The following is a 22,899-nucleotide window of genomic DNA, read 5'->3' as shown; positions in this document are numbered from 1 at the left end:
TTTCCCCCTCAAACAGAAACTTATTTAAAAGTCCATAAAAAGGACTTTGGCTGACATTCAATTTCAAAATGAAAAAAAGTATTTTTTTTAAAATCAGCAGTAGAGTAGGAAATGATGTAAGAAAACAAAAAACTAATTGGGCTATTCAGTAGCTTACTGTGAGTATGTGAGTCTCTAAAAAGCATGAACCACTGCAATATTCACCATGAATCAAAAATTTCTTTAATAGATATTTTAAATTATCTGACATAGAAAAAATAAGCATGTTTATGTATTATATTGTACATATTAGATGCAAAAATATACACAAATAAAATAATGATGTATGCTGAACAGTATTTTTCTTTCTAAATATGTTCATTGCTTAGTTATCCTTAGATGTCATAAAAAGAGTAGAGATCAATAGTTTTAACCTCTGTTAATGTTTATTAGTTCACCTCTTATTATATTGGAAAGAATACATCATCACACTTATGTGGGTTTTAGAAGGAGCTTGACTTTCAACATGCACAGTAAGTATAGCCTGTATACATTACTTTATATACAATGAAATTATATGTGGGTTAAGAAGAAGCTTAAATTTTTCAGAGGTGAAAAAGATAAGTTTTAAATTCCTATCAATAATAGGAGATATCAAATGATCCTAGAAATATATAGTTTGGGAAATGATTGGCAAGCCCACTATAGCTTGGAAACATTTTCTGTGCTGAAAGAATACTGCTCATCATAGTGGATGGTGTGGTTTGTGCTGGAAAGCTGTTGACTTATTTATTATACCCTTCCTGGAAGATGATACAAGGTGTCATGAGGAAAATGTTTCCAACATCTAATACTTTTCTGTTCTAACAAGATGATCCCAAGAAGGTGAGAGATAATAGATGGCAGTTACTTACTGTAAGGAGAAACCTTCTTTAATTAGTCTTAGCACAAAGTGGTCCTCAGTGACTTTGTTAAATAAATGCAAGAATGAAAAAGCTATGCACCACATTTTTAGAAAGAGTTAAAAGTTAACACCTCTGCTAAGCCAATAATTAGCATGTGAAGGCAGTGTTTACATTGCTTTAAACTTCCAGAAATGCTGTGGAAAGATTAAGATCCGAGTCAAATAATATTAGGTAGTAAATTGATAAGAAATACTATATGTTGTTAGGAGTGACGTTTATGTTACATTTAGAAATGCTTTAAAATGTTTTTAAATTAAAATAATATATTCTAGTAGCCAATTTAAAATAGTCACATAAACAAACATAGGAATGTAAGAACCTTCCATGATTCCATTAGTCAAATAGAACCCTATTATCACAGTTGTATGTATCCCTCCAGCCCTTTCCATAGGTATATGTCATTGGAATCTCAAATTTTTGAGGTTATAGCATTTAATGTTTTTCCCCAATAATTGCAATAAATAGATACATAAACCAACCCCCCCCCCTCACTCCTACTTACATATAACTCACGTACTCAACTCTTGCTGGGTAGCACCTCTATCACTGGCATTTTGGTCTGATTCCATACTTTTCAGGTACTTTTCAGTTACTGGACTAATATTCAAACACAAAATTGATCTAAAGCTTTGGTTTCTGTCTTTCAACATAGGCAGATCAATGACCTCAGTTCCTTAGAGCAGAAGAGAAAGATCACTCTTGTGCTGAAATGTTTCTTTTTTTTTTTTTTCCTATTTGCTCCTCAGGGTTTGACACTGGGTGATAAAGGTGTCAGGCCCCAATTATCATCAGTTCAATGTTGCATATGTGAATTTAGAATATGTGGAACTCAGCAACTTTTGAACTCAGCTTTGTTTCTCAGGCACAATTCTGGAATCATAGGACAAGTTTTGCATACATGTGCACACTCATACCCATATACACACCCCTAAATATTTTATCAAAATGGGACTTACTATGCAAATTCTTTGTAACAATTTTTAACTTGCATTATGGCATAACATTGTTCCATATTGAGCATCATTAATAAAAACTTTAATCTTTTCCACATTATAATGATAATGTATGCTTCTTGTAACAAGTGAAACAGTATACAGATGTTCCTTGATTTATAATGTAATTGAGACTCGATAAATCCATCATAAATGGAAAACATCATAAGTCAAAAATGCATTTAAGGAAGATTCAAGATGGCTGACCAGGAACACCAGGTGTCAGAGTGTCTCAGTAAGGAAAAGTTTTAGATAAAAGAGAAAAAACAAACAGAGATTGAGTGTAATTCTTAGGGAAGGGTGCCAGAACCTACATGAGACTCCACAGGAAGAAGTTGCAGAGCAGAATAGGGAAGAGCAAATTATTAATATGAGCCGAGATCAACTGGTTAGGGAAGCTTGGAGTTCAGTGAAAACGGTAAGTGTAGCAGTTTGTTTCTCCCTTTTTTGCAGCTCTGACAGTGGGTTCCTGAGCTACAGGAGAGACTTTCTACCCCAGTAAACCCAAAAGCTGTAGCTTCCAGGGAACTGTGAACAAAGCTTCTTGTGAACAAAGCATTAGGCTCCCACTATCAGTCACCACAGATCCGAGCCAGGACAGCAATATCTCTACCCAACATATACCTTTGTCCTTCCCAGGGGGCTTCAACTACTCAGGTTTTGTCTTGCTAGTTCCCACACAAACATTTCCCAACTCCAGTCCCAATGCAGGAGCCACAGGGGTCCAGTGGGTCCTAGGAGACTGGTGTGACTCCAGAGCCTGAACATTCTGGGTGGGCTGCATTCTGGGACAAAGGGACAGAGACTATTAGAGCACTAGCTTTCCTCCACCCAGACTCTTTTCCTCCCTATCCCCTGCCCCATCTACAGCTGCTGAGAGAGACATTTGAGCCACCACACTGAGGATTCCACAGAGAGTGAGACTCAAACCTTTCCTCTTGGGGTCCTTCAGCACTGAGGGGTGCTCAGCTCTGGTGCTGCTTACACAGAAGCTTCATCAGATCAGGGCATACCCCAAAGCAGAGGGACATAAAACCTGCTTGGGCACCCCATAGGCAGCTCAGGACCAGCATACATCTCCCTGGCATGGTCAGGGATTGATCCTTGTGGACCCAGGGATAATCCCAAAGGCCAGATCCCATACCTACACATCTTGATAGTGTTGCTTGGGGGCATGGAGGTGAGACTTGCGAACTTATCTCAACAGCCAAGAGGGACCACATGGGCAGAACTGAGAAGAGTGCAGTGTGTGTCACAGCTGCAGTGTACTTGGGGGCATCTCTTCCCCCACAGAAAGGCTGCACTGACAACCGAGGCTGGGATCCTGGGAGGGGAAGCTCCCTAGTCTGCAGTGTAACCATGGGGGAGCTCTGCTAGTTTGAGCTCTTGTCTGCTGGCATTTGCTGGAGGGTAACTATGGAGCAGGACAGGGGGAGAATAGGGAAGCCCATCCCTGACAGCCAGATTGTAAATTTCAGATGGTCCCACCTCCACAAGCAGACTTTCTGGTTGGGGTAGGGCCACTTTAGCTCCTCCTTGGTGGCTTTACCCAGAAGCTGGGAGCATACCTTTGACCCTGCTAAAACAGTTACCTTGCAAGTTTTGTGGAGCCTGAGAGCAAGCTCACCCAACCCAGCTCTACCTAGCCTCACTCCCAATCCTGCCTGTGCTGTGACAGAGAACAAGGACTCACCTGGAAGTTCCAGGACCTCACTCAACACCTAGGGTATTTGAGTACTTCTTGTGGAGGTCTAGAGCCACTCACAGGTCCCAGAACAACATTGCAGCTTGTTCCCCCCAGCAAACAACACCTACTGATAGGGAGGTCAATTTGCTTGTCCTTTGCAGCATTTACTGACTCAGTTATATAGGATGTGGTTGATTCTCACCCACAGCACCATCTAGTTTCTCAGAGATTCAACTGGGTATGCCAATACTGATTCAAATGGTTAAGAAGACCACAAGGCAGGAGAAAGCGAAAGGATTTCAAAGTCCACCATCTTCCCTAATGAAAGAGAGACAGGGAATCTCTCCACTCACATAGCTTACCACACCTACAGCCTACAAACAAGTAGCAACTGAAAAAACACCACACTAAGGATACCTATTAAATAATGAAGGCATCCATCCAGAACCTAGATGGCCATCAAAGCACCCACAAGCAAAGCCAAACGTTCTTATCCAACATATGCTATAAACACACCTATATGAGTGAGGAGTGGAAAGCCACATCTAAACAAAAGAAAATCCAAACATAAGAAGCAACAGCTGTTCCAGATGAGAGGAATCAATGAAAGAACTCCAGAAGTATACAAAATCAGAATGAAAATACACACCCAAAAGGGAGCATCTGACTCTAAGAATGAATACCAAACAAACTGAAAATATTGAAATGACAGATAAAGAAATCTAAATATGGATTGTAAGGAAGTTTAATGAAATCCAACAAAAATTGAAAAATCAGCTCAAAGAAACCAGAAAAACAATTAGGGAAATGAATGAAAAATTCACTAAAGAAATTGACATATTAAAAAAAATAAAACTTCTGGAAATGAACAATTAAGAAATAGACTAGACCAGGCAGAAGAAAGAAACTCAGAGCTTGAAGACAACTCTTTCAAATTAGCTCAGTCAAAAATAAAGAACAGAGAATTAAGAGGAATGAACAAAGACAACAAGAAATATGGGATTATGTAAAACAGCCAAATATAAGAATCATAGACATCCCTGAGGGTGTAAAATAAAATGCACAGGGGCTGGAAAACCTACATGAGGGAATAATTGAAGAAAACTTCCCTGGTCTTACTAGAGATTTAGGCACCCAGCTACAAGAAGCTCAATAAACACCTGGAAGATTCATAGTAAAGAGGCAATCACCAAGACATCTAGTCATCAGACTGTCCAAAGTCAACATGAAGAAGGAACTCCTGTGAGTAGCTTACAAAGGAAAACCCATCAGGTTTACTGCAGATTCTCAATTGAGACTTTACAAGCCAGAAGGGATTGGGGCCTCATCTTCAGTTATATTAAACAGAACTGCCAGCATAGAAATTTTGTATCTTGTAAAACTAAGTTTCATATATGAAGGAGAAATAAAGACTTTTCCAGACAAGCAAACACTGAGGGAATCTGTCAAGACTAGATCTGTCCTGCGGAAAATGCTCAAAAATGTTTTATACATGGATCAGAACAATAGTCACCCACTGGAGTAAAATCACCCAAAAGCTAAAGCTCAAATCTCATATAAAACAACAGTGCAAGAGGTAAAACAAAGCAATAACATATACCCAACAGGATAAACAGAACAGTATCCCACATATCAATTCTATCAATCAATGTGAATGGTTTGAATTCCCCACTCAAGAGACATAGGTTGGCTGAATGGATAAAATAATACAAGCCAAGTATCTGCTGTTTCCAAGAAATGCATCTAACCCACAAGAACTCATCCAGACTTAAGGCCAAGGGATGGAAAAAATATTCCAGGCCAATGGAAACCAAAATAAAGCAGGTATAACCATTCTCATATCAGATAAAATTGATTTTAAATCAACAATAGTAAAATAAAAATAAGTTGGCTGTTATATAATGGTAAAGGGAGCAATTTAATAAGAAGACATAACAATTCCAAATATTTATGCACCTAACACAGGAGCACCAAGATTCATAAAGAAAACCTTACTAGATCTAAGCAAAAATATAAACATCACATCATAATTTCCAGGGGATTTCAACACCTTGCTGATAGAACTGGACATATCATCCAAGCAGAAAATAAATAAAGAAACACTGGACCTAAATGGGACTCTAGAAAATATGGACCTAATGGACATTTACAGAACACTTTACCCCAAAACTACTGACTATACATTCTACTCATGAGCACATGGAACAGTCTCCAAGATTGATCAACTTTAAGCCACATAACATAGCTCAACAAATTGAAAAAAAAATAGAAATCATATCTTGTATCTTCTCAGATCACAGTGGAATACAACTAGAAATCAACTCCAAGAAAAACAATTCTACACAAAGTCATGGAAATTAAACAACTTGCTACTGAATGTTTATTGGATCAAAAATGAAATTAAGATGGAAATTAAAAAATTCTTTGAACTGAATGACAAATTGGACACAAGCTATAAAAATCTATGGGATTCAGCAAAACCAGTCCTAAGGGGAAAATTCATAGTGTTAAATACCTACACTAAAAGGCAGAAAGATAAAAAATTATCAATGTAATGATGTCTCAATTAATTAAAAAAGAAGAGCAAACCAAACACAAAGCCAGCAGAGAAAAGAAATAAAGTCAGAGCAGAACTAAATGAAAGCAAAAATAAGAAAAGAATACAGAATATCAATGAAACAAAAAGGTTGATTATTAAAAAAGATAAACAACATTGATAGAACTCTTCCTAAATTAGCCAGGAATAGAAGAGAAATGACCCAAATAAGCTCAGTCAGAAATTAAAAAGGAGATATTGCAACTGATATCACAGAAACAAAAAATATCATCTGTGAATATCCTGAAAGTCTCTATGCACATAAACTCGAAAATGTGGAGGAAATAGACAAATTCCTGGAAACACACAATGCCACAAGACTCAATCAGGAAGAAACAGAACTCCTGAACAGACCAATAACAAGCAACGAGATTGAAGCAGCAAAACAAATCTTCCAAAAAAAAAAAAAAAAATGCACTAGACCAGATGCATTCATAGTCAAATTTTATCAGACCTACAATGAAGAGTTGATACCCATTCTGCAGAAGTTATTCCATAACATCCAGAAGGAAATCCTCCCTAACTCATTCTACAAGGCCAGTGTCATCTTTCTATCCAAGCCAGGAAAGGACACTACAAAAAAAGAAAACTATAGACCAATATCCCTTACGAACATAGATGGAAAAAATCCTCAATAAAATACTAGCAAACCAAATTCAACCACACATCAAAAAATAATCCACCATGACCAAATGGGCTTCATCCCAGGGATGAAAGGATTGTCCAACATATGTAAATCGATAAATACGATTCAATACATAATCAGAAGCAAAAAGAATGATCATGCGATCATCTCACTAGATGCGGAAAAAGCATGTCAAACATCAGCACCGTTTATAATTAAAAACCCTCAACAAACCAGGCATGGAAGGAATATATCTTAAACTCATAAAAGCCACTTTTGATAAACTCATAGTCAGCATCATACTGAAGGGAGAAAGGTTCAAAGCATTCTCACTAAGAACTGGAAAAAGACAAGGAAGCCACTGTCTCTCACTTCTATTCAATGTAGTGCTGGAAGTCCTAGCTAGAGCAATCAGGAAAGTGAGAGAAATTAAGTGTATCCAAATCAGGAAAGAAGGGGCCAAACTATCGCTTTTGCAGACGTTATGACCTTGTATCTAGAAAACCCCAAAGATTCCACCAAGAGACTCCTGGAATTTATAAGTAAATTCAGCAGTCTCAGGTTACAAATTCAATGTGCACAAGTCAGTAGCATTCCTATACCCCAATACCGTCAAGCTGAGAGTTACATCAAAGACTCAAGAACTTTCACAGTTGTACAAGAAAATAAAATACCTAGGAGGTGACAGATCTCTACAAAGAGAGCTATGAAACACTGAGGAAAAGACATGAACAGTTGCTTCTCAAAAGAAGATAGACAAATAGACAAATCGCCAATAAACATATGAAAAAGTGCTCGATGTCACTAATTACCAGGGAAATGCATATCAAAACGACAACAAGATATCACCTTACCTGAGTCAGAATGGCTTGTATTAAAAAGTTCAAAAACAGTAGGTGCTGGCATAGATGCAGAAAGAAGGGAATGCTTATACATTGTGAGGCTGCAAATTATTACAACCTCTATGGAAAACAGTGTGGCAATTCCTGAAAGAACTAAAAGTAGGCCTACCATTTGATCTAACAATCCCACTACTGGGTATTTACTCAAAGGAAAAGAAGTCATTTTATCAAAAAGACACCTGCCCTCAAATGTTTACTGCACCACTATTCACAGTCGCATAGATGAAGAATGAGCCCAAATGCCCATCAATTCATGATTGGATTAAGAAATGTGGTATGTGTATAACATGGAATACTACTCAGCCATGAAGAAGGATGAGTTAATGCTTTTCACAACAATTTGGATAGAACTGGAGACCATTAGCCTAAGTGAAGTATCTAAGGAATGGAAAAACAAACACCGCATGTACTCACTATTAAATTGGAACTAAATGATGAGCACTCATGTGCATAGAGGGAAGTAAAACTCAATGAAAATCAAGCAAGGAGGATTGGGAGGGATGGGATGGGTGAAAACATGCCTAATGTGTACAATGAGCACTATCTGGGTGATAGGCACACCCTCAACCCTAAGTCTAGTATTACATGTAACCAAAAACATTTGTACCCTTGTAATTCTTTGATATTAAAAATGCATTTAATACACCTACCGAACATCATAGCTTAGCCTAGTCCACCTTAAACATGCTCAGAATACTTAACATTAGCCTACAGTTGCACTGATTCATCTGATACAAAGTCTATCTTGCAATTAACTGCTATCTCATATAAATTATTGAATACTATACTGAAAGTTAAAAACAGAATGGTTTTATGGGTTGTTTACACTATGATCACATGGCTGACTGGGAGCTGCAGCATCCAGAAAGTATTGTACTTTTAGCCCAGGAGGAGAAAATCAAAATTCAAAATTGAAAGTATAGTTTCTGCCAAATGTGTGTTGCCTTTGCAAAATCATAAAGTTAAACAACTGTTAAGTCGTAAGTTAAAGACTGTCTGCATTACAAAATGTATAAAGACCAAACTAATTATCTTTCTCTGCTTCCATTTATCATGTCCTTGAGATAACCAATGTTAATAGCCTAATATGCATACTTTCACTCTTCTTTTTTTGGTCATAAATATTTATATAAGCATATATATTCACATAGAGGATATCCACTATTTTCTTTGTTATTAAAGTAGAATTACATGATATACATAAAACTTGGCCACTTTCTCTTTCACTGAAAAACAGATTTCTCATAAATTGGAAAAAAAAAAGATTTAACATCTTTTCAAAGTAATCTTTTGTAAATACACATACAAATAAGCAAATATAATTTACTTAAATTAATTTTTTTCATGGGTACAACTTTTTCCTTCCCTCTCTTCCCCCAGGCAGTCTGTGCTAACAATTTCAGGTATATACTTGTTTTCTTTTTTTCATAATCTTCTACACATTTCTTCACACACACACACACACACACACACACACACAAACACACACACTTGCATATGTACAGCAATTGACAACAGAGCAATTGATAACTTTACTCAAACTTTTCTGCATATTACCTTTAAAAAAATCAATAATAAGTCCTGAAATGATAATTGAAAAGGCTCAATTCAGATATATAGCACCTCTGCAGATTACTGTGGGCATACTAAGATTGAACATGTGTATGGAACCAATATAAATCTTTTTCCAAGATGTAAAGTAACCCACAGTACAGTACAATACTCAGTACTGTACCCCACTCTCCAAAGATTAAACAATGACCAGAGTTTACAACATTCAAACTCTACTCCTGGGTTCTCCAGATTGTCACCCAAGCTCTCAGGTTACATAGAACCTGTATTTCTAAAGCAGTGATTCACAAACATTTGTTCAGAATCTCTTTATAGTCTTAAGTTTTTCAGGACCTAGAGTACTTTTGTTTTTGTGGGTAGTAACTCTTGAGTATCACATTAAATATTTAAACAAAGAAAGTTTAAAATATTAATTTAAATTGAAAACAACAATAATAAATGTATTACATGTAAACACACATTTTTAAGAATAACTATAATTATGAAAACAATACTAAGGCATTAATGCATATTAAGACTACGTGCAATACATAGGTATTGCCTATTTCTATTTCCATAGAAAGTGACTAAAAATTTTTATAAAATTGACATAAGAATAAAAATACCTTCCTTTTCTGTTCATAAGTCTATATTAATTTTTAAAAGTTTGTTAATTTAAAGATGTATTGCATATTGCAAGTATTCCTGGACAGAAAATGTTGGTCTTGTCTATTATGGAAAGAAATAGAGATGACTAAGACCTTAAATATTTAATAAGCTATTTATTGTCATTAAAACTTTTTGAGAGGAATATAAAGTTGGCCCATCACAAGCAAATACACACTATGTATCGCAACAGGATCTTGGTTGCAAACCGTCTGTGACTTCTCCTTAGACATAAAACCAAAATAAAGTAGATAGTTCTGGCTCCTTTACATTTGTTTCACATACAAAACTCGGCACGTCTCATTGAAGAGAAGAGGTACCTAAGCACGAAAGAAGATCCAGGCCCATCTCTACTCCCTCACTGGAATCTCTTCACACCGTTATAAAAGGTGACTTGTTTCCTTATCTTTGACTCATATTAATTCTGTGGCTGTCTACCTTTGAGTGAAGGATGGAGAGAGAATGAGTAAAAGGGTGAGGGAGTGTTTGTGTGTGTGTTTTATAGGGAGATTGCTGGCAAGGAGCTCCTCCTAGAGGTTAGGGAATGCATCTTCTAATCTGTGAAGTTATAGTTTTAAGAAACTAAATACAATGTCAGGTGTACCTATGCTCTATTAGTGTACATAAGGAAACCAAACTTTTTTTATATGTGAAAGAATTTTATCTTCAAAAGTTGAGTCTTCAAATATTTTGAATATCTCAAAGGTAACAGTAAGTTGGAGCTAAAAGAGAAAATAAAAGTCATCTTGATCAATAATGTCATTTTATAAGGAAGAAAAATAATACCGATCATAGAGGATATGAATTTGAAATCTGATGGCTATCAGAATTCTAAAAATCTGTGGACATATATCTCCCAAGCATGATGTTCTATCTTTGAACTTTCAATGTTCATATTTTTTTAATTGAAGTTTCTTAACTAGACTTTATTATGGAAATTTTTAATAATTTTTTTTTAGATTTACAGAATTATTACAAAAATAACATAGAGAGTTCCAGCATACCCCATGCCTATTTTTTCCTGTTATTAACAATTGACATTAAAATAGTATATTTGTTATGGATATTGAACAAATATTTACATATTACTATTAATTAAAGTTCATACTTTTTCAGATTTCCTCAGTTTTCCTTAATCTCCTTTTTCTGTCCCAGGATCTCATTCAGGACACAACATTACATTTAGTTGTCCTACCTCCTTAGGCTACTTTATTTTTTTGTGACAGTTTCTCAGACTTTTCTTGCTTTTGATGACCTTGGCTGTTTTCCAGATTACTGCTCAAATATTTAGTAGAGTATCTCTTGGTAGGAATTTGTCTAAAGTTTCTCTCATGGTTAGAATGAGGTAATATGTTTTGGGTAGCATTGCAGAGCTTTCTTTGGCCTCAGTGTAGTAATCACATTAAAGTTCCTTTCTCATGGCCAAGTTTCCTGAGAGACGGCCTCAAGTAGAATAACCCCTCGCAAAAGGTGGTCAGGAAGTCCTGAGTTTGTAAATGCTCAAGGTACTTTTGAACTTTACACTGTCAGGAAGTTTCTGTATTCACATAAACACTGTATTTATTCATAGTTCCGATCAAGCTATATTAATACTATATATGCGTAACAGTTAACCCAATACACAACAAAGATACAAAGTGGCTTTATAGACAGGGTAAACATCCAACCCTATTGGACAGGGACACACTAATGTTATAGCTGCTGTCTTACTGTTATTTTTAATAGCCTCTCCTCTCACTCTTAAACATGTTGCAGATGATATGATAAATAATTTCATCATGGATTCATTTCTTATGGCTGCTGTAACAAATTACCACAAATTTAGTGACTTAAAGCAACACAAATTTATCATTGTATAGTTCTGGAGGTCAGAAGTTCAAAATCAGGTTTACCAGCCTCAAATCCTGATATATGTGGGATATCAGGAGAGTGGGGCGGGAGGACCCATTTCCTTTCTTTTTTCAGCTTCTATTGGCTGTGGCGTCCTTCCAGCTACGACAGCCTCCGGTCTCTGCTCTGTCATCACATTCTTAGTCTGGTTATGACCCTTTCACATTCCTTTTATAAGGATCTTTGTGATTATACTGGGCCAACCCCTGATAATCCAGATAATCCTACCCTACCCCTCAATTTCAAGATTCTCAATCACATCTTCAAAGTCTCTTTTGCCATATAAGATAAGATATTTACATGTTTGAGGAATTAGGGTGTGAACATCTATGGGGTACCATTATTCTGCTTACCATACACTGTAATAACAAAGAACAAGTAAAAAGTTTTAAAAAATCAGTGAAGAGTGGGGGTGCAAAACCTAATTCTGAGAATGCATTTAAATGTAGCCCATCCTCTCAGTGGATTTCTACCATTCATCTGCTGTTAAGATATAGGAAGAGGGATTATGAAAATTTATGATAATTTGGGGAGATAAACTGGGATGAAAAGAGAAGCCATATAGTGTGAATTTATGAACACATTTTGTTTATTAGCTAGACCGCCCACTCCTAACATTGGAATGTTGACTTAACCAGAAAGAGGGGTTTTATGTGGCAAAATAATAAACTTCCAAAATAGGATTTCTTGAGAGTTCCAGGGTTTCACTATCACTTTATCACTTTTCTGTCTTACTAATACTGTGACATCCTAATAAATTAGACACTTTCAGAGAGTCAGTCCTTGGAGAAAGCTTGGTGGATTTCCATGGAGTGACTAAATTAAGCAGAGCAAGGGTTGCCTGCAGAACTATCAGAGTAAATAATAGGTAGTAGCCAAACAGGTAATAAAGTAAAAAGGAATCTTTCTAAACATATGAGACTTTTTAAATCAATAGCCAATTTCTAGCAAATCACCAAGGATATTTCCAAAATGAGTAAGTCAAATTTTCAAGTACATTTCAGCTAAAGTATAATTTGGTATCCTTCACAATTAGATCCCTACTCATCTATGAGTAAAGACTGCTTTAACCCGTGATAAATTAAAAATAGCCAGAAATATTTTGATACTCCTTCTAATGAGAGGTGCAATCTGTGAGTTTTCCCTTGAGTTAGGATTAGGCTCTGATTGTTTTGAATAATATAATATGGTAAAAATGGTGCCATAGCAGTTTTGGCCCTAGATTTCAAGAGGTTGGGCAGCTTCCTTCCTCTTGGTCCTCTTGGTGTATTGACCAATCACGTAAGGACTGCTTAACCTGAGTTTGCCATGCTGTGAGGAAGCCCAAGCTACTGTTGAGGTGAGAGAGAGAGAGAGAGAGAGAGAGAGAGAGAGAGAGAGAGAGAGAGATGCCTGGGTAGCCCCCAGATCTTCCTGTTAACTCCAGACACCAGACATTCAAGTCATCCCAGCTGGGTTGTTTTTGTGGAGCAGCAATAGACCATCTTTGCTGAATTCCTGATCCTCACAATTGTGAGAATAAGAAAATGATTGCTGTTCTATGCCACTAAATTTTGTGTGGTATGTTATACAGCAGTAGGTAATCAATACACATGCAGTGTCTGCCTTCATTCTTAAGCAGCTGGGAGAAAAATCCTTTTATTAACTGTTTCCTTCCGATCCTTCAAAAAATTTTGTTCAATTTTGGAGTCCATCCAATTGCCTCACTAGTTGACTGATCTCTTTCAGTTGATATCTTGTTTGAAATTTCTGCTTAATTCTGATTCTTAGTTTAACCTAGACTTAAAATTTATGTTTTGTTTGACATATCCCTTTATATCCCAAAGATTGACTGTTGTCCATATAAACTGACCCCTCAAACCTCGAAATCTAACTGATGATTAAGTATGGACAACCACTAATGCATTTGGTATAGAAAATTTTGACTTTAATTATATAAACCGGACCTAAAGGCCATTTTTTAAAACTTAGAAATTTTAACATTTCTTTAACCTTTACTTTAAAGAGTGTTATACGTAGTATATTTACATTTTGAAAAAAGCTTTCTGAATTTTTATTTTTAAAGCATTAGAAGTCACACAAAATGTTCTAGCCACTACCCTGACAACTCAAGTTAGAATAGTGAACAAAAAGTAACAAAGACTCTACTTTAATCAAATTTTAATTTTAGTGAGGAGAAACAGAAAATGAACACATAAACAAACAAATATGTATATGATATGCCAGGCTGTGAGATCCTTTATGGTAGCCACTGGACACATATGGTTATTTAAATTTAGATTGAATTTAATTAAAATTAAGTTAAATAAAACTTCAGTTCCGCAAGCATATTGGCCATCCTTTAAGGGCTTTGTATCCTAAGTGGCCAATGTCAATCACATTGTACAGTGCAGATTATAGAATCTTTCCATCTTCACAAAATGTTCTATTGTTGAAATAGATAAAGCAAGATAATTTGAAAATTATGAGAAGCAAAATGTTTCTTGGTTCCCTTTTTAGAGCATTATATGGATCTCTTTATTAAGTACCTCACAGAGCCAGAATGCTCAAGGGATGATTAATTTATCTTAGAGAGTTGAAAAGAAGGAGATGAATTTGTTATTCCTCAGCACTCATTAAAGTCACAGTTTAGAATTTCTTCATTTTTCTTTTTAAAATCCCCTTACATTAAAGAAGCAGTAATATATTAATGATGATCTCCCCTAGTACTGCTGTAGTGCAAATTATGCAAAATGTTTACAGGTGCTATGAAAGAGATCTTTTTCCATGCTTTTAGCTGATTATAAAAAAAGGCAAGAAAAAATGTTATAGTAACAAAAAAAACATATTGAAGCCTAAAGTGTTGCTATATTTGGATTCTAATCTGACTTTCAAGGTAAAACATAATTCATTAAATACTTATTTCAAGAAGATAGAATTTTAATTTAGTCAAATATTGAGCAAAATATATCAAAATTATGCCTCTGGCTAATTGGATTTTGATTGCTTTTTAGTTATCATTTTCTGTCTTTGGTTCATCAAAAAGATCTATACCTGCACTCAAATTTTAGTGCAATCATTGTTGCTGACATATATATATTTCTAAATTATGATCATGTTATATTGTCATTTAAATTTATTTTGGTTAAAATGTTAATGAAGTGTAAATGCTTACCAATCTGCCACTGAATGAAAAAACTTTAAACATATAATGCTACGTTAGATATTAGAAAAAACAAAAATCTGTCATTGATAAAATTTAAAAATTATTCATGATAAAAAGTCATAACAAACTTTGAATTAAAATAAACTTCTTCAACCAGATAAAAGTGCTAAAAAAAACTCTCAGTAAATGACTTATTTGATGTTATTTCAGAAACAGTACATTAATAACACTTATAACATTTATTCTACATATCATGAGAGGTCTTAGTTTTTATATCGACACAAAGAATAAAAGAAGTGCAATGGTTAGAAACAAAGAAAGTCTCTCAGAATTCACAAATAATGTATCTATTTCAAAGCAAATAGTCACCAAATTTCTGTTCAATAGCAAAAACATCTATTTTTGAAAATTTCATTTAACAGAAATATTACAGGATACTTATGAGCAAAAGTAAAAAATATGCATATAAGTTTTATGAAAAAAGTAAATATGTTGAAAGATATTTAGAAGATCCAACCATATAAAAAAGAATACTATACTTATGGATAGAAAGGCTCTTTTCATAATGATTTGCATTTTCCCCAAACTGTTCTGCAGATTCGACCAAATTCCAGTCAAAAATATCAAGATATTTTACCCCTAGATAAGCAGATTACAAAATGGAGGAAGGAAAATCCGAGAATAGTTAAGACATACTGAAAACGAATAATAGGGTTGACTGGGTATGGGAGCATTTTCTATATGAAAGACACTGAAATCATGATAATTAAGAGTACCTGTTTAGGCTCAAGGATAAACAAACATAGCAATAAAAAAAAGGATGGAGAGAGAGAAACAAACCTACCTATAAAGAAATTTGATAGATAACTAATGTGGTAGTGTTTATTAGTTAGGATATTTTGAACATCTCAACACATAGTGCTGTACATATTAGTTATCCACATGGGGGAAAAATAAGGAAATTTTATACCCATGCCTAAAATCAAACCTAGAAGAATTTTAGAATAAAATAAAGAATATCTTTATTCCCCCAGATAGGAAATAATTTCTCAAACAAGGCACAAAAAGAGCATAAGTCTTCAAGGAGAAGTTTAATAAATTTGTCAATTATAATCAGAGTAAGACATACTCATCAAGAGAACTATACAGTAAAAGACAAGCCATACACTAGCAGATGTTTGCAACATATAGCACAGAAAAGGATTATTATCTAAACTACGTGAATAATTTCTATGTACAAATAAGAAAAAAAGTATTTTAAAAATGGGCAAATATGCAAATATAAAGAGGAAATAAGATATATTTTATCTTATTTCCTCACAGCAAAATACCTATTAAACCCATAATGAGACATATTAAAGGACTAATTGGCAAAAATTAAAATAAACTGATAATACAAATGTTTTCAAGGGTATACAATAAACCCCTGGTAGATTTGTAAGTTATTATAAATACTCAGTAAAACCATTTGGCAATACATAATAAAGTTGAAGAGATGTGTATTTTAAGACAAAAGAATCTTATTGTTAAGTGTGTACTATGGATAAAACCTTTCATATATGGCATAAGAGATTTTATATATATATATATCTGCAGGATGCCTTTTAAAAAATAGGTAATAACAAAATAGTCTGAATGTCTATTATCATAATACATGTATGTTGATACTTTCTTACAATGGAGTATTATATATGAAAATAAATGAACTTCAGTTACACATATCAGTATAAATACATTCCAACAAAATAACGAGTGAAATAGCATGTGTAGAAGATTAAATCATGCATAGCATGATTTAATCTATGTATAATATCAAGAAAAAAGGTGAGCAATATATTGTTTAGGGATAATATAAATAGTTAAGTAATATGCATATGTTTTATTTAAAAAAAACTACTATTGAGATAAATTCCATATGTGTTAATAAGATGCTCAGTACCTGGTACAAACTTTCTTGATAAAAATAATTAAACCTAGGGGCTGTGGCATGGGCCTATAGTCCTAGCTACTCTGGAGACTGAGGTGAGAGGATCACTTGAGCCCAGGAATTTGAGGTTGTGTCCAGCTATGATTGTTACACTGCATCCTAGCCTGGGCAATAGAGTGACATCTTATCTATAAAAAAAGAAAGATACATATAAAGTTATAGATTATAAAGAAATCACTGCCTTAAAAGCATCTAAGAAGTACCAAAATAGTGAAATTCTTCGGGTGGTAATATGGGACAAAAAAGAAATCCGGACAGAGGGGCATCATTTAGGGTCATCTTTTTATTGAAGAAATCAGCCATTTTGCGGGGGAGGCTGCTGAGTGCTTTCAACACCTTCTTGGGGCTAGGATCCATCAGGGATAAAGAACCTGGAAATTACCCTCTGCCTTGGGTCAAGGCTCCTAAAGGGTGGCCTCAAGTAAGGTAAATTAGAAAAAATTGTCCCTGAAAGCATTTACAATTTGGCTTTGCATCATATGGGTGTCATAGTACTGCCACTATTGAAGTATTTCAAGCTACTATAAACGTGGAACTAAGCAGAAACAAACAAAAATTCTCTCTGTTAGAAGAAAACACCATCCTACATCTGACATTATTTGCAACAAATAATTTTGTAAGTACAAATACAAGGTACAGTGGGAGATAAATGAGAACTGTTTTTAAAAATAAAAAGACTGCAGAAACATATCTACAGGGGTGGATGAAAACAACCATGCTTGCTATTTTTAAACATACAAAAGCCAAACATGAAAATTTTATAATGAAAAGTAATATGACATATTTGGGAAAAATAAGGCATGATAGAATTGAAAAATACAATACAATTAAGAACTCAATGAACATGTTTAACAGTAGATTAAACAAAATGGAAAAAAATAATTGGTACCTGGAAGATAGGACAGAAAGAATTATCTAAAATGAAGTATTAACAGAGAAAATAGATGAAAATACAGAATAAAGTATAAAATATCTTTAAAATACAGTGAGAAGGACTGGCATGCAATTTAATACAAATCACAGTAGGAGTAAAGGGAGAGGAGACAACAAAGACTCTATATTGAAGGATAGTAGCTGAAAATTATCAAAAACTAATAGGACATCAGATTCAAGAAAGCCACCAATCTGAAGTGAGACAAAAATTATTACATGTGTCACATTGCATAATAAAAACACAGACAGAAAATCTTAATGTAGCTACAGGGAAAGAAAAACTTACCTTGAAAAGGGTGGTTAAACCAATAAATAGCTCACTTCTCAACAGCAACAATGGAAGCCAAAGACAGAAAAATAATTTATTCAATTAGAACAGCAAATAATCACAAACCAGAATGAGATACCAGTATCTATCCATTAAATAACTAAATTTTAAAAGACTGAAAATGCCAAATATTGGTAAGGCTATATCACAACTAGAACTCTCACACATCACTCAGGGGATTATAAAATGGTACTTTGGAAAATAGTTTCACAGCTTTCTGAAAAGTTAAATATACACATAATTTCTTGGAAATAAAATATACATGGGTTTCTCAGTGTCTCTAAAAAGAGTCCTAGCCTCCTGACACAGGGAAACAGAAACATAAATGATGAAAGTTAGAGATTGTTTACTTTTACTTCTAGAAACATTTTTACATACTGTAAGGATTAGATTTATAGCTATTTGGTTTCCCTAATGACAGAATTGATTCATCGGATTCAAAAAGGAAAACAAAACAAAACAAAAACTGATCTCCCTCAAAGTCAAATGTTTACATCAAGGTATAGGCGCCTAGATTAACTCTTAGCATGGTATAGAGACTGGAAGTTATCTTCCTAGATATTTACATTTCAGGGAGGAATTTGGGCTCATACAATTAATACATCTCCATTTCTTAAAAGTTGAGCCATTTGGGGTTATCTGGCCCTAGGAGAGATTGTATTTACACACTAAAGGATTGAAGTAATGAGTATACTAGCCACTCTAATAAATCAACAAAAATAAATATAGGGAATAAAAAAGAGATCCAAACAAATGGAGGATATCTGTTATAACAAAGCATCATAAACCAAGTGGCTCATAAACAACATATATTTATTTCTCACATCTGGAGGCTGGGAAACCCAAGATCAAGGCACTAGCAGATTTGGTGTCTTACTTCTTCATAGACGGTGACTTGCTGTGTTCTCACTTGGTGGTAGAGGCGAGGGCCTCTCTGGGTCCATTTTTATAAGGAAGCTGATCCCATGCACACGGGCTCTGCCCTCATGATCTATAATCACCCCCTAAAGGTCCCACCTTCTAATACTATTACGTTGGAGGTTAGAGTTTCAACATATGAATTTTGGGGGAACACAAATATTTGGGTCATACCAGAGAGGCATATTTATTGGAAAACTCAATTTAGTGTGTGTGTGTGTGTGTGTGTGTGTTTATCACTTCTTTCCAAATTGCTTATAGGTTCAATATGAACCCAATTAAAATTCTAATAGTTAAAGGATTTTGTGTGTGTGCATGTGTGTGTTTTTGTCATTTTTAAGCCGATTTGAAAATGGAAATGGAATGGAAACCTCCAAGAATTGCCTCACAATCAAAGAAAAGGAAGAGGCTCAGCTCTGTGTCCTGCGTCTGCAGTTCCTCCACTGCCCGCAGCAGGGCTGATGGGTCCAGCTCCAGGGCAAGGGTGGCCTGCATAGCTTGCTTTCGCTGTTCAGGAGCTGCTCAATGGTGGCTTCAAGGCTTTGGATCTTACCATTTGCCACCTGCAACTGTTCACGGAGGTCAAGGTTCTGTTTGCATAAGCTGCTGTTGGTTTTTTCTAATTCATCCATTCTTTGGTTGCCACTGAGAGGAGAGGATTCAGTAAGTTCTTCTTGAAGCACATGGTACTGAACTTCATAAGCTTGTAACTGTTTAGCAATGTCCATCTCAAACACCTGATTGATGGTCTTTTCCATTAGGACCAAGCCCAGGTTGGGTAGTATGTTTTATAAAGTCAACTATGTTTTCCCAGTTTTCATGCTGCAGAATCAAGGGCTTGTTGTGGCTTCCCAACAGACTTAAAGCCACTTTAAATATGACCTTTGATCCCTGAAGAAAGATCATTATCAAAGACTCTGGCCACAAATCCCAGAGGGAACAGGGACGCGAACACAGTGAGGAACCAGGAGGCCACATAGAGACTGGCACCAATCTCATGCTCCTCCAGGTGATTGTAGAGGTCCCTGTGGTAATCATGGAGCAGCCTCAAGAGCTGGTACATCTGGATCTGTAAAATAATCATGTCGGGCCGGTACTGTTTCCGCAGCCCCATGTCAAACATCAGAAACTTGAGCATTTTAAATGCCTTTTCCTCACTCATATGAAGAAGCAAAATGCCTGCTACAAAGCTGAGACCTTGGCAATATCCTACTTCCTGGTCTAGAAGGGAGTAGGCCTTCAAAGTGTTATGAAGGGCCAGCTGCCCTGCTCCAAGCTGAGCAGAGAAGTACGGATGTGTTGGAAATGTTCTCCCAAGGTGGATAAACTGTTTCCACTGGATGTCAATAAATAAATATCTAAATATCTACAGTAATTAATATAGTTTGTACAGGTGTAGGAAGAGACAAATCATCAGAATGTAAAAAAGAGGGATAAGAGCAAAAAGATGAGACTGCATATTAATGGAGAGAAGGACAGTGTTTTCAATAAATGTTGCTGGGGAAAAATGGTCATTCACAAGGAAAAATAAATAAGCCACGTTCTCTACCTTATATCACACACAGAGTCACTTACAGATAGAGTACAGATTTAAATGTGAAATGCAAAGTAATAAATGGTGTAGACATTTAAAAAGGAAAAACTCTTAATAAACGCACAGTAGGGATTTCTTAGACAATACACAGCAAAAAAAAAAAATAACAATAAATGAAAAGACTGATATATTTGACCAAATTAAATTTAAGCCATCTGTCTATCAAAAAAAAAAACTACTAAAAAATTGAAAATATAGGCATAGGATAGAAGATAAAATTTGCAATACATAGTAAAGGGCTCAAATATACAAAAAATATATATATGTATTTGAGATATAGGTAGTGGATACATATGGAGTGTCCACTCTGTTACGTTGTATGCATACAAATGCACACAGGCAAAACAACTCATACATTTGTATAAATGAGACATTTACAATATTTTTAAATAGTCACATTGTTTGAAGGAATCAAAACTGGAAACAATAGAAAAGATGAATAAATTCTAGTATATTCAAATATTACATTAGCATATAGCCACCCAAATGAAAGAACTATAGCCAGAAGTGAGACATCATAAATTCTTAAATAATATTTAGCAAAGAAGCCAATCAGCACAAACATAAAGAATGGATAATTCTAAATAAAACTATCAAAAAAGGCAAGAAAGTAATCACAAGTCTGTAATAAAGAGTCTGACTCTGTTTTTGATATTTGATTGCTGAGAATATTGGAAGGCCCATCCCTCCTTAACCATCTTGGCCTGTATCTGGCAAGTAATAAAGTTTACTCCTTTGGTGCCAGGGAGATTCCAACCACACAAGCTCCAACCTCAGTGCTGTTTGGGAACACTCATCCTGGCCCCACCACCTAACTACAATAAAAGACAAAGCAGTCACTTGTCTTTTCTGTCTCTACTTTATAGATCTGCTTGAGAGCTGCTCTATTCTTCCAAGAAAGCTTCGTTACGTGAGTAATAAATCCCTCTTCGTACTGTGTGGTATCATCAGTCTCAGACTTTGAATCAAATTTTGGTAGGAGTGTCAGTCCTATTCATATCCTATGTGCTGAACCTCCAAATCATCTTTATAATAGTTATTTTGGGGGGCTGGGAGAAGAGAATGTGATCAGGAAGGAACACGCAGTGTTCTAATAAGGGTTGCAGGGGTGTTCCTTTCCTAAGATTGTTAAAATTTGCATTTATACTTTGTATACTTTTATGTCATTTTATTTTTTATAATTTGTGAAAGAAAGATAATGCAAAGAAATGATAAACTCAAAACTTGGGATAATTGCTACTCGTCACAGCAAAGCAGGTGGCAGCAGCTGGAGAAAGGGTCACATAGGTTTTCAAAATTATATTTCTTGAGCTTGCTGGTAGGTCCTTTAATGTTTTATTATTACTATTATTAAAAGCATACATGAGCATTATCTGTGGCACTAAATATTTTAATATGAAGCTTTGTTTTTAAGAATGAAGCAAGTTGTCTTGTTTTCCAAAGCATAAAAAAGTTGGTAAATAACTAAGCAGGGACTCACGCTTATGTGAGTGAAATTGAAGATACAACTTGGACTCCATTATAAATTTTGTCACTTTACATTTTTATATATTGTTAATAGAATAGAAGCAGTATTTGGAAAGAAAGCTTTACATCATTCTGGTTATCATTTGTAATAGAATATGTTTTATACGATTATCTATTACTGTCACAAAGAAAGTGACAACTAGTTCTTGCTAGTTGTGAGACAGGAATACTCATTTTCCAAGTATAATTTGACACCAAGAAAAGCTAAGTCTGTTGATGAGAAATCTCATTTATCATGAGTGATCTCTAAGAAGTGAGTCATATATTTAGAGTCTGGAAAATACCTGTTTTGTGAACTTCTGTTTTGGTTCTGTGTAATGGAGGGACCAGGCAAGAACACAATGTTCTTTGCCCCCTCATTATAGCATTTATATCTATACTCTCTGTACTACATTTTTATTTCATTTGGTAAAGACTTTATTACAATTATTGTTCTTATTTTAGTATAGTAAGAAGGTAACGGAACAAAAAATTATAGTTGGGGTTCAAATTTTAGGAACAATTTTACTCTCATAAATTTAAATTCTCCCGGGGGCTTCTTTATCAGTTTGCATATTTGAAAATACAGAAGCCTTCTAGACTACGTTTTAGTTTAGAAAGAACGCATGCTTTTT

The 22,899-nt window shown here is 35.1% G+C and overlaps 1 pseudogene; it reads right to left on the bottom strand.

The window, feature by feature from the left end:
* The window catches only part of LOC105859461 (TBC1 domain family member 1 pseudogene), a 35,579-nt pseudogene extending 15,166 nt beyond the window's left edge, over window positions 1-20,413 (bottom strand).
* Window positions 20,414-22,899: the final 2,486 nt, after the last annotated feature.

The sequence above is a fragment of the Microcebus murinus genome, chromosome 5 (assembly GCF_040939455.1).
Source record: "Microcebus murinus isolate Inina chromosome 5, M.murinus_Inina_mat1.0, whole genome shotgun sequence".
Classification (NCBI taxonomy): Eukaryota; Metazoa; Chordata; class Mammalia; order Primates; family Cheirogaleidae; genus Microcebus; species Microcebus murinus.
This window is presented reverse-complemented; position numbering and strand designations above follow the sequence as displayed.